Source organism: Lissotriton helveticus, chromosome 6, assembly GCF_964261635.1.
Source record: "Lissotriton helveticus chromosome 6, aLisHel1.1, whole genome shotgun sequence".
Taxonomy (NCBI): Eukaryota; Metazoa; Chordata; class Amphibia; order Caudata; family Salamandridae; genus Lissotriton; species Lissotriton helveticus.
The window spans coordinates 659,367,022-659,380,921 of NC_136067.1; positions in this window are offsets into that span (position 1 = coordinate 659,367,022).

The window sequence follows — 13,900 nt, forward strand, 5'->3', positions numbered from 1 at the left end:
CCGTACGACTCGCCCTTACCTGACGTGGACCGTACGAATCGCTTCCTCATACCCCAGTTCGGATCGTACTCGTCGGGTCGTATGGCATGTACGAGTCGTACGGTATGTGTACGAGTCGTATGGTTCACGGTTTCAGCCTTGCAATACGTACGGATCGCGACAATTCAGACGGATTCACGAAATACGGATCGTACTTCGCGACTTGGACGGACGGGTACGATTCGTACGGAGAGGGCTCCGGATACAAATCGTACGGACGTTTTTTTGCCGAATCGGAATCGACCCCATAGTAATCAAATCATCAGCATATTCTGGATGACTACTTTATTTAGAGCATAAACCATGCAGGTGATCCAAGTTAGCTGGTAAATTTGTAAGGTATAAAGAACAAAATTGCTGCACCAAAATGAACCCCTGTTTCAAGCCTTTAGCAGTGTAAATTGAGAGGAAAGTCCCTTATAATGTGACAGCTTGACTTGTACTCAGGGTCGACGTGCCATTCAGTTAGAAAATGCTTTACATTGCTTCAGTTCCCCAACTCTGTAGTTTAGCAGACAGGGGTATTTGGCAGAGAACATGTGGCCAATAGATTTAAGGTCATGATATTATTAAGAGTCGAATAATTCACCAGGAAGCTAGGCTTGGAACACGTTAACATTCCTGCATACCAAACACACTAAGATGATTCGTCCAGTACCAATTTGGTAATAAATGCTCACTCTTCATCTAATAATGCCATAAAACAGTAGTTTGTGGGCTTTGACACCAAGGCCACATTTATGGAGTGACAGTGAATTATCGACTCTCCATGATGGCGGGATTATTCCATGATCATAAACCTTGTTAAAAAGTAAGCTCACAGTGGAACTCCACAGTGTGAGATTTTCCTCTAGTACAGCAGGCTGTACAACATGTGTGCCCAGGGCACGTGAGTAATGGCTGTCCTTAACTAATGATAAAATAACACACCTGGAAACAGAGCTATAAATGTTTATGCCCATCTCGGAGTTAAGTCATCACTTTGGCCGGCGGTCTACAGCTGTGATTTAGTGGATCCCCAAGTCTCAAATGCTATATGAGAGGAGTAAGAACTTTCGTTCCAGTTCGTACCATATCCTACAGAAAGCCAGAAACGGAGAGCAGTTCAAGATTTAATGCATACTTAATGATTGCAGCAATTCAATGTTCACTCTTTTGTAGGCTGGTTTCAATAGTTTAATCAAGACAGTGCTTCTGTGGGTAACTGAACAGTGATAGTCTGATGTACACATGCCTGCTTCACACTGTGTTCTGCGGATGGGAATGAAGCGAAATTCTGGTGGATCTCAGATGCAAATTGCTGATGTTCAGTTCTTGAGAGGCATGAGACTTGCTTGTGAGTTCATGATCCATTGGGAACCCCAGGTTCCTACCCTTTGGTGGTCCCTATTTTCTAGAATTGTGGGCAACAGCACACATTTTTGGGGACTGCAACTTTTTTCCATCATCAGAATTTGACTCCGAAACATGGGAGAGAAAGGCAAGGTGGGAGAAGAAATGAATAATAGGACAGGAAAACAGTGACAAAAGGAGAAAGCAAAGATAACAACCTGTAAAAGTGAAGTAAAGAGACAGGAGGTTTAGGGTGGTGGAAGAAGAAACCGGTCCCCGGAAGCTTGTTTCCTTTCCAGTGAAGAATTGGCTTGGTAGTTTGGTCTGCCCTGTTCCCATGATGCACTGGGCCAGGGACAGACTAATTTGCATATAGCCAGGTTCTGAACTGGGATGGTGCAGTGAGCTAAAAAACGGTGATGGATCAAGCCCTGATCTGTTGACTCGGTAGGAGTGTTCTGATTAACTCAGATACTCTGTCCATCACCACCCCCTTTTTGTAATTATTTTGGCCACCATGAGTGTGGAAGGGTATGCTCAGACATGAGTCCCTTGCTCATTGCACCATCAGGATTCAAGCAAGCCGGGCCGAAGACGGCTGTAACGCCAGAAACCGATCCCCGGAAGCTTGTTTCCTTTCCAGTGAAGAATTGGCTTGGTAGTTTGGTCTGCCCTGTTCCCATGATGCACTGGGCCAGGGACAGACTAATTTGCATATAGCCAGGTTCTGAACTGGGATGGTGCAGTGAGCTAAAAAACGGTGATGGATCAAGCCCTGATCTGTTGATTCGGTAGGAGTGTTCTGATTAACTCAGATACTCTGTCCATCACCACCCCCTTTTTGTAATTATTTTGGCCACCATGAGTGTGGAAGGGTATGCTCAGACATGAGTCCCTTGCTCATTGCACCATCAGGATTCAAGCAAGCCGGGCCGAAGACGGCTGTAATGCCAGAAACCGGTCCCCGGAAGCTTGTTTCCTTTCCAGTGAAGAATTGGCTTGGTAGTTTGGTCTGCCCTGTTTCCATGATGCACTGGGCCAGGGACAGACTAATTTGCATATAGCCAGGTTCTGAACTGGGATGGTGCAGTGAGCTAAAAAACGGTGATGGATCAAGCCCTGATCTGTTGACTCGGTAGGAGTGTTCTGATTAACTCAGATACTCTGTCCATCACCACCCCCTTTTTGTAATTATTTTGGCCACCATGAGTGTGGAAGGGTATGCTCAGACATGAGTCCCTTGCTCATTGCACCATCAGGATTCAAGCAAGCCGGGCCAAAGACGGCTGTAATGCCAGAAACCGGTCCCCGGAAGCTTGTTTCCTTTCCAGTGAAGAATTGGCTTGGTAGTTTGGTCTGCCCTGTTCCCATGATGCACTGGGCCAGGGACAGACTAATTTGCATATAGCCAGGTTCTGAACTGGGATGGTGCAGTGAGCTAAAAAACGGTGATGGATCAAGCCCTGATCTGTTGACTTGGTAGGAGTGTTCTGATGAACTCAGATACTCTGTCCATCACCACCCCCTTTTTGTAATCATCTCGGAGTTAAGTCATCACTTTGGCCGGCGGTCTACAGCTGTGATTTAGTGGATCCCCAAGTCTTAAATGCTATATGAGAGGAGTAAGAACTTTCGTTCCAGTTCGTACCATATCCTACAGAAAGCCAGAAACGGAGAGTAGTTCAAGATTTAATGCATACTTAATGATTGCAGCAATTCAATGTTCACTCTTTTGTAGGCTGGTTTCAATAGTTTAATCAAGACAGTGCTTCTGTGGGTAACTGAACAGTGATAGTCTGATGTACACATGCCTGCTTCACACTGTGTTCTGCCGATGGGAATGAAGCGAAATTCTGGTGGATCTCAGATGCAAATTGCTGATGTTCAGTTCTTGAGAGGCATGAGACTTGCTTGTGAGTTCATGATCCATTGGGAACCCCAGGTTCCTACCCTTTGGTGGTCCTTATTTTCTAGAATTGTCGGCAACAGCACATATTTTTGGGGACTGCAACTTTTTTCCATCATCAGAATTTGACTCCGAAACATGGGAGAGAAAGGCAAGGTGGGAGAAGAAATGAATAATAGGACAGGAAAACAGTGACAAAAGGAGAAAGCAAAGATAACAACCTGTAAAAGTGAAGTAAAGCGACAGGAGGTTTAGGGTGGTGGAAGAAGAAAGCAGAATGTGGTGGAGTAAAGAGTAGGCAGCCTTAGTGTTCATAAGGTAAAGAGCAAAATGTGTTGGGTTTAATGTTGATACATGACAATTAGATTGACCCTGTATACTCCAGAGAGAGTATTTAGGTCTAACAACAGCCGCTTGCTACGGATTCCAAAATACTTGAAGACACGCAGTGAAGAAAGTTCCTTTACAGTTCTAACAGCTAAATTATGGAACAGCTTGCATCCGATTTGCAGTGGTCTGAGTCACTGGTCACTTATAAAAGGAAACTCAAAGCCTTGCTGTTTGATACCGTCCAGTTTTTAGGATTCACGGCTAGCTTTACATTGTCTGCTCTGAGCGCCAGGATGCTTCTGTTTGAAACAGTTGTGCGCTTTATCAAATGTTGATTGATTGATTGATTGAAGTGTAGTGCGTAGAAAGGAATGAGATGGAGTCAAGAATAAGGAGCCCTGGTATTCATGAGATCTAGACAGAAAGTGTAGGGTGGTGGAAGAAAGAAGCATGAGGTGAATTCAAGAGTAAGTAGCTGTGGCATCTGTGATATAAAGCAAGCAGAAGGGTAGGGTGCTGGAAGAAAGAGGTATGAGGTGGAGTGAAGTGTGAGTAGCTGTGGTATCTGTGAGATGAAGACTGGAAGTGTAGGATGGTGGAAGAAAGAGGCATGAGGTGGAGTCAAGAGTAAACAGCCATGGTATCTGTGAGATACAGACATGAAGTGTAGTGCAGTGGAAGAAAGAGGCATCACCTGAAGTTAGGAGTAAGTAGCCTTGGTATCTGTGAGCTAACGCAACCGAAAGTGTAGGGTGGTGGAAGAAAGAGGCATGTGATGGAGTCAGGAGTAAGTAGCTGTGGTATCTGTGAGATAAAGCGACTGTGCGTGTAGGGTGGTGGAGGAAAGAGGCATGAAGTGGAGTCAAGAGTAAACAGCCATGGTATCTGTGAGATACAGACATGAATTGTAGTGTGGTGGAAGAAAGAGGCATGAAGTGAATTCGAGAGTAAGTATCTGTGGTATCTTTGAGATAAAGCAACCGTGTGTGTAGGGTGGTGGAAGAAAGAGGCTTGAGGTGGAGTCAAGAGTACGTAGCCATGGCATCTGTGAGATAAAGTGACTGGGAGTGTAGTTTGGTGGAGGAAAGAGGCCTGAGATGCAGTCAAGAGTAATCAGCTTTGTTATTCATGAGATAAAGGGGCGGAAATGTAGTGTTGTGGAAGAAAGAAACATGAGAAGTGAATCAAGACTAGACAACCTAGAGATTCATAATATAAAGAGTCAAGCAGAGTTGGGTGGTGGAAGAAAGCAGCTTTTGGTGGAGTCAAGAGCAAGCTTCTTTGGTATTTATTCAATAAACAGACAGAAAGTGTAGGGTGGTGGAATAAAGAGGCATGACTAGGTAACCTTGGTATTCAGCAACCTCAGCATTCAGCAACACTCATCTAGGAAAAACCTCATATTTATTGATAGATTAAAAAAAAACATGTTTACAAACCAAGCACTACCATTTGACATTGGGCGGGACTAACAGTCAGTGATGCTGATAGGGGGTCTTCCACCAACTCTTTTGTTTGATACACGGAGTGTCTGTCCAGCCTGGAGTACACACCTGTCAGTCAAGGACTTGGGACCACTGCACTTATTTTTATTCATTTTTGTTATTTATGCAACCTATAAAGCACACAAATACTCTAGGGTGTCTTGGCCCTGCCTGCTGGGAAGAGGAAGGCTGGCACGGATGGGTATTGATGAAAGAGTCATTCTTTAGTTGTTTTCGAAAAGTGAGCAGAGTGGGACTGGTCTTGATGTGGTGAGGGAGCTTGTTCCATAGTTTGGTGGAGGCGACTGTAAATGTTCTGTCACCCCCCGAGGCTTTTTTGGTTCGGGAACAATCAGTAGGTTAGCTGCTGATGAGCTTAAAGGTCTGGTGGGGTTCTAGGTGCAAAGAGTTTTCCTTAAAAACTCCCATCAGATGTCGTGGACTGCCTTGTAGGCAATGCATAGCGCCTTGAACTTGCATCTTCTCCTGATGGGCAGCCAGTGGAGCTGTCGTACCATGTTGGATATTGGTTTGAATTTGGGGGTGACTGTCAGAAGTCTGGCGGCTGCATTCTGCTCTAGTTGTAGCTTGTTTAGGACTCTTTCTTGGGCATTGATGAATAGGCTGTTTCAGTAATCAACCTTGGCCATGACTACTGTGCTAATGAGAGTCTTACCAGCGCTGGTTGGGTGAAAAGGTAGAAGTTTCTTTATCATCTTGTTAACGTAGAAGGATGCCGAGACGACTGCGTTGGCATGGTGTATGAATGACAGCTTGTCGTCGAACATAACACCTAGATTTCTTACCTTTGAGATGGGGGACGGAGGTGATCCCAACTTAGCTGGCCACCAAGAAGAGACAATGCAGGGGAGAGGTTACTGAAGATCAGCACCTCCGTCTTGTCAGAGTTTAATTTGAGACAATTGTTTGCCATCCAGGCTAGCATTCCCTCTTGGAAGTTTGCTGCCACCACCCCTCCGTCATTGTGGACCGCTAGCACCAGTTGCGTGTCATTGGCGTACGACGTTAGGCCCATGTTGTAAGATTTGATGACCCTCGCCAGGTCCGACACATAGATGTTAAACAAGGTCAGACTTAGCGAGGATCCTTGAGGCACACCATATGGGAGGGCAAATGACGGGGAGTTGAAGTCACCGAAGGTCACTGAATGAGTGCGATTGGAAAGGAAGGAGCTAGGAGGGCATTGGCTTTATGTTTGATGCTGATGGCTGCGACACGGTCGATTAAGGTTACGTGGTCGACTGTGTCGAATGCCGATGAGATTTCCAGTAGCACAAAGACCGCGACACCTCCCTTCACAGGTCAGACACTGCGCAGATGATGCTCATGACACTGAGAAAGCGTAAGGGTACATAGACTAGGGACAGTGGTAATTAGGGCAGTATATTGTGAGTTAATTCATTCAGCCATGGGTGGGCATGGTGCCAGGTGGCAGGGGCGTTTTAAGATGCATCTGGGTCACCAAAACTGATTGTGTGGTTCCTAAATAATAATACAAGTGAGCAGTGTCACACTGCCCTGCAGTAAAGGGTGCAGAGAGCCACATGGTGGGCTGGACCCTTCACTGAGGTGAGGTCAGTGGGTGATGTGTTCTACACAGTAACCATGAGCAGCATTTGTGAATTAACCCTGACACTGACGTCATTCCCGGACACCACATCTTAGTTGACTTTCACTCTTACTGTGACATCCCTCCAAGATATACATTACATTACCCCCCAGCTTCCTACTCCAATCATAGATGATTCAAGGAGGTTAGACCCGCCCACAGGCCCACTTCAGCTGACCTTGTAACCAGAACCATTTATTTTTCTGTTAATATCGCTGTTCCTCACATTAGTGCAGATATTGGCATGGGTGACAACACCTGTGTAATCATAAAACTCACTTCTGAAACCTAGTACTGTAATCCACTGTAAATGACAGAGCAGGGTGCTTCCCTTGGTTAAGGCAGGCATTTACACCACTCAAATTATTTTCACATTTCACTATACTAATTCAACAGTAATACTTTATGGGCTCTTGAGTACCATGCTACTTGCCAAAAAAGCGCTTCTACAGGCCATCAGGGGTAGCAAGCGCTATATAAATGCAAACCTTTTTCCCTCTTCTATCCCTCCACTATACTTCTCATGTCAAATAACTAACATATCCACCACTCAAATTACCTTCATATTTCACTATTCTAACTCACCACTAATCCATTGTAGGTCCTGGAGTAGCCAGCCACTCACTGAAAAAGGGCTTCAACACCCCATTGGGGGTAGCAAGCACTGTATAAATGCAAACCTTTTTTCCCTCTTCTATCCCACCACTATTTTTCTCAATCCAAATTACTGACTAATATATCCACCACTCAAATTACCTTCAAATATCACTATACTAATTCACCACTAATCCTTTATGGGTTCTGGAGTAGCGTGCTACTCGCCGAAAAGCGCTTCAACATCCCATCGGGGGTAGCACGTACTATATAATGCAAACCTTTTTCCCTTTTCTCTCTCTCCATTATCCTTGTCAATCGATATAACTGACTAGCATATCTACCACTCAAATTACTTACATATTTCGCTACACTAACTCAACACTAATCCTTTATTGGTTCCAGAGTAGTGTGCTACCACGCCTCGTCAGGGGCAGTAGTGCTATATAAATGCGATTACAATGCAATACAATACACTTCGTGCCTTTTGTAATGATCATGACTAGCAACTGTTTGTAAAAAATGTATCTCTTATAATGAAACCTATTTTATTGTAAAGCACTCTACTACCTTTGGGTAATGTCCATGCTGAATAGCAATGCATATATTAACAAATAAGTAAATGGACACATGAACAGGTAGGTAAGTTCAAGCTAGGTGTGCTTTCACAGGGACATCACATACATAGAAGGAATATTGTCAAGGTAGTAGTAGCGATACACTTGCAGTTACTTCATCTTCAGCAAAGGACTCAGACCCATTGCTGCTGCATTAACCCCAAAACTCAGTTCTTCCCACACTAAACTAGGCAGATAATTCCAAACTATTGAGAACACAGCAGTCAACCTCCCCCTCAACCTCCCAACATGCACACACCCTGCATTTCAACTTCACTGGCTCCATATCCGCAGCTCTCTTCTAACTCCTTACACACATTCAAAGCTTACAGAACACTGGACCAGCATACCTCAAAGCCGTCTCAGATTTCAATAGCTTCCAAGCACCTTTTCTCAGCTGGATTTGTACTTGCACACATTCCATGCATGCGCAGCACCAAAACAGGCAATAGTGACATCTCCTACCTTGCTCCAAATAGCTGGAATGACCAGCCCCTACACATCTGCGCCTCCTCTAATGTTATTGCATTCTGCATGAAGCTGAAAACTTGGCTGTTCAACTAGGTGACTCCATTGATCATTCCTGACTGCTCCTACATCGGTGTCAGGATATCATTTCGGGTGACAACATAACATATGTTTTTGTAAGGTGCATGTTCACCTAGAATGGTATCTTGGCACTGAATAACAGATGTGTATTGTTGCCTAACTCAGTGGTCCTCATTTTATCGACTTCAGAAGGATAAAAGGCTGAGTGGACCCACCAAGATTTAAACCTGTGACCATGAGGCCAAACGCAGGCTCCTACAGTGGACGTTTAGTCTGCTAAGTCACCAGACCCGGGTGATAGTGCACTTGACACAAAATCATAACATTACTGAGAACTGCACCCAACGCTACAGATATGAGTAAAACATTGTCCAGCTTGCCCTGTTCATCCTCCAACAGAAAATAGTAGATGTTCACCTTGCAGTATGTCAGTATATTAAAGTCACAGCACAGCACATAACAGTGAAATGTTTATAGAGGTTGGCTTGTGGTGTGTTTGTATGCAAGTTTGCATGCAAGTTGGTTGATGACTGGGTGAGAGGTTGTTTAGACTTGGGATTCTGTCAGGTGATTTATGAATTTGATGGGCCCTTAAATGGTAGTGGTATGTTGATTTCAGTACACTGATGTGTTGGATTGGACTCATGTCGGGCAGTATGAAGGTCTTGTGTGTAGTCCGTGAATGGTGTGTGAATGGACCATAAAGTACCTATATGGCTCAATTTCAGCAGTCTTGGTTTCGTTATTCAGATACTATGATTACTCTTTGGTCTTTGAAGCTAGCATTTCTGGAAATGCCAAAGCCAACTAGTGTAAGTGGGGGATTAACTTTAAAAACTTTGGACCAGATTTATATCTTTGATGCTAAGTATACTCGGTCACAACGGCAATGGAGTATCCTTACCACCAGGATAATAATCCGCCCACACAATTTATATATGTAGGCGGACCATGGTTGCAATCATGGTGGAGACTACTCCATGTCTGGCATGGTTACACCCATGAGAGGGCCTGATGGAGTAAAGGCTGTTGAAAGCTGACATCTATATTCACCAACCTAATTTACATCGGCGGACATACATGTCAGGTTTTAATGCCCGTCACTCCCAGGAAGACATCGCCATATGCAAATCAGTTTGACCCTGTGCCTCATGGGAACAGTACAGCCCGAACTGCCAAGCCATGTCTTCTCTGGACCAGAAACAAGCATCCTGGGACCTGTTTCGGGCTAACCAGCCATCATCAGCCAAGCTAGCTTGAATTCAGTGGCAAAGTGAGCAAGCGACCCACGCCTGGGCATACCCTGCCAACTTAGGGCTAAGAAAGCAAAACCAAAGGGGGTGATGGACGGAGTGTTGAACAATGCATGCACTCACCCACAGTCAAATGATCTGGGTTTAATCCATCATCATTCTTTAGCTCACTCTGCCACCCCAATTCAGACATGGCCATGTGCAAATCAGTCTGACCCTGTGCCTCATGGGAACAGTCCAGCCCGAACTGCCAAGCCATATCTTCCCTGGACCGGAAACAAGCATCCTGGGACTGGTTTCTGGCTAATCAGCCGTCATCAGCCAGGCTAGCTTGAATCCAGTGGCAAAGTGAGCAAGGGACCCACATCTGGGCATACCCTGCCAACTTAGGGTGAACAAAGCAAAATCAAAGGGGATGATGGACGGAGTGTTGAACAATGCAAGCACTCACCCCCAGTCAAATTATCTGGGTTTAATCCATCATCATTCTTTAGCTCACTCTGCCACCCCAGTTCAGACATGGCATATGCAAATCAGTCTGACCCTGTGCCTCATGGGAACAGTCGAGCCCGAACTGCCAAGCCATTTCTTCCCTGGACCGAAAACAAGCATTCTGGGAGCGGTTTCTGGCTCATCAGCCATCATCAGCCAGGCTAGCTTGAATCCAGTGGAAAAGTGAGAAAGAGACCCACGTCATAATAAGGTCAATAAAAGTAAGCACCGGGAATGAGCTCTCGAGGCAAATTAAATATTTTCTTACATTTTTCTACCTTTGTGGGGAAACTTTTTTTCTGATGAAAAAGCCCTCCTGTTTTACCACCACCAAATTTGGAGGTAATCTGTTTCCCTTCCTCAATCGTAAAAGAGAGGTACATTTCCAACCATTTCCTGGCTGAGAAGAGTCAAATCGGAGCTTGTGAATACTACAGACATATAATATTTTAGACCTACTCAAAAATACACTGTAAACCATTTGTTTGAATGCTAATATTCCCACCTGTCTTGTAATATTTACTGCTTCGGATTTCTTTGCACACAGGAAAGAGAAATCTACAGTAGTAAATTATTGTCTTCCTGCCAGTAATCCTGTAATGAATTACTGCCGAAAGTAATTGGAAGCATTTTATGCCCTGAACTTTATGGTCGAGAAATATTTTTCTGAATTGGGCCCATACCTTTGTGAAGCATTTTCAAACACCCCTGATATACTGGTGCTGCCTTTGTTCCTTGTGCCTTTATTTGCCTGCTGATATACCGAAGAGGGCCACGGTATTTGCAAAAATACAAATAGCTGAGAAACCATACCAGTCCACGCATCTCCAATCTTGGCCCCAACAAGCTAAATTGAGGGGAAGTTTACAGGACCATCAACTATGTGGGTAGGCTGTCATCACTGTTAATTCAAAGAAAAAGGAAACAACAGGAGAAGGAGGTGCACAGCTCACAGCCCTACATACTGACAGGTAGGTGATAGTTCACGTTTAGATCAGGCTTTCCCTAGGCCTGTTACTGCCTTTCTCTGATCTGAACAGTAAGTAGGAGGTTAAAAGCTGCCTGAACTCGTCTGATTTTGCAAGTTCCATTTATCACCATGCTCCCATTAATCTCTCTCATCTTTAAGCGGCAGCAAAACTTAAGGGAGCTCCCATGCAAAATCAATGGTGGGAGCCCCCACGCTCTGTACCCAGTCAGAAGCCAGGGTCCCGCTGGACGTGCTCAATGCCAGAGGGGGCACCCTGGTGCTCGCTGCCCCCCCCCCCCCATCGAACCACGAGGGGGCAGGAGGGAGTGGGCGGCTAGTGTTAGCCACTGTCACCTGTGAACACTAGGCGAGGACAAGAGGTCAGAGTTTTAATTGTCTCACAACTTTAGAGACACCATCTATCATTCCTGCAGCTGCTCTCAGTTGCATGTTATATTAACATTTATGTTCTGATTTGAATGCTCATAAAATGCAATCACAGTTTACTCTGCCCACTTAAATAGTATATCCGATGCAGAGATTTCAAGTTATATTTCTGTCTTTTAATAATTTATTATAGCCAGACCGAAAGAAGGCTGAATTAGTTAGCCTGAGGCTCACCACATATTGTTTAATCATCTCCGTTCTGAGTGAAGCCTGAAGCAAGTAGCACCTGTGCTGCAGACAGAAAGGAAAAGAAAGACTGATGGGGCAGACGTGCCTGCAGGGGCTGCAGCTACACCCACGCAGTACATGTGAAGCTTATAAATCCCTCAATCTAGCTTTCAATCACGTAGTTTGGGGTGAAGGATGCTTTCTTTCAACATAGGTGTGTGCCAGATGTTCTTTCTATTGACACTGCTTCCCTTTGATGTCGAATAAAGTCTGAAATACTCTTAAAAAGTTATTTGATACATGTTCTGTTCATAAGCACATAAAATCAGGGCATTGTCTCTGAGACATGTCATGTCAATGCCAGTAGTTAACATTACACATCTAATAGTACGGACCAATCATAGGTTACCACAGAGTGTGACCAGTAAAATCAGCCAGTACCAAAAATAGCAGAAAGACTCATTTCTCTAATTTCCAGGGCAATCTTGCTTCCATTTAAATTCATGCTTCATGAGTTCAAAATGCCTGCTCATGCTCACGCATCCTCTGCTCTTATATTTTTTAATTGAACTGACTGCCATCTGCGGGGCTCATTCATGAGCCCTTGCGACTCCTTTGCACAACCAGTCTGTCACTTTTTGTGACTCACTGGTGGCGTAAACAATTTGCCATCTTGCAACCTATTTTCAAAGTGATGCATCCAGGTAGATGAGTTACTTTGTAACCCCCTGTGCTACATTACACCTGCATCAGGTATAATGTATACACAGTGGGCATTCCCCTGCATCCAAGCCTCATAGAAGTAGCGCATTGAAATCTATAAGATTTCAGTGCACCACTTCTAGGATATCATTGCATCGAATCCTTACTTCTGCCTCATAACAGGCGTAAGGGTGACACAGTGCAATATTCATAGCCCTTCCCCTAAATTGCTGGAGTTGTTTCATGCTTCCGATACAACTCCAGCAATGCGTCAGTTTTGCGCTGACAGATAAGTCAGTACTACTGATGTATCTCTCATTCCTTAAATAAATATGACGCAACTATTACGTTGAAAGGAGGGCACAGTGAGAAGTGACGTATCGATGTTTTCACGCAGCAATGCATCACTTCTCATAAATAAGGCCCAGAATGTTTCCAATTTTTTACCTCATTTTCCAATTCTATGTGCTATGTTTCCTCTTACATCCGAATTTCAGCATTCCGATAGCCCAGGTATGTTTCTTATACAAGAGAAGAGCATTCTAAGATCCCAAGCAGGTGCTATATATGATTGTGATTTCAAGCGTCATCAGTTCAATTTATATATCTTTGGTACAGATGTGGCTTGCCTGACTAGGATCCACTTTTTACATTATGAATAGGATCCTTATTGACAGGATTTGACATAACTAGATGCTGTTAGCAGCGGAATATATAACATGGAGCCTTTTCATCTGCAAATCTTCATGAGGAGGCTATCTTCTTTCCATCATGGACAAACCTGTGCAGTCTTCAATGACTGGGACTACTCACTTCTTGTAGATTGTGAGAAAAGTGAGTGTGTCTGTGTGTGTGGGGACACGCACATGAAGGATTAGTGTCCCCGAGGCTGAAGTTTCTTCGGCAGGGGTGTTTGGCTTCATTAAGGCAGATTGCCATGTTAGTAATTTCTTTTCTCTCTTCTGTATATTATATATTGAGTGTACTTCTTTCCCTCCCACTCCTGACCAGGTTAAAATAGACAGACTGTAGTGTGCGTAGTTTGGATCAATAAACCACCGATCAAAAAATTACTGTTCATTTTCTATCATTCTATTGGAGCTTTCAAGGCCTGCCTGTCTGGTTTCCTCTCCGGAACCAGTGAGCAGCCTCAATGTGGACCATGCAGGCATCTAAATGTTCTTGCAATTGGAGACCTCCCAGCAGCAGCTAATGCAGATGAGTACATATAGTGGTTAAGCTTCAGATCAGGGGGCAGGCTGTCTGTGATCCCAGGAGCCCTCAGGGCCTGCACCGCATGTCCCAAGCCCACAGTCTGCTCTACAGAATTGCTCTCCCAGAATAGCTCCCATGCACTCCCATCACAGGACGTGTACGCTTGTGCTCT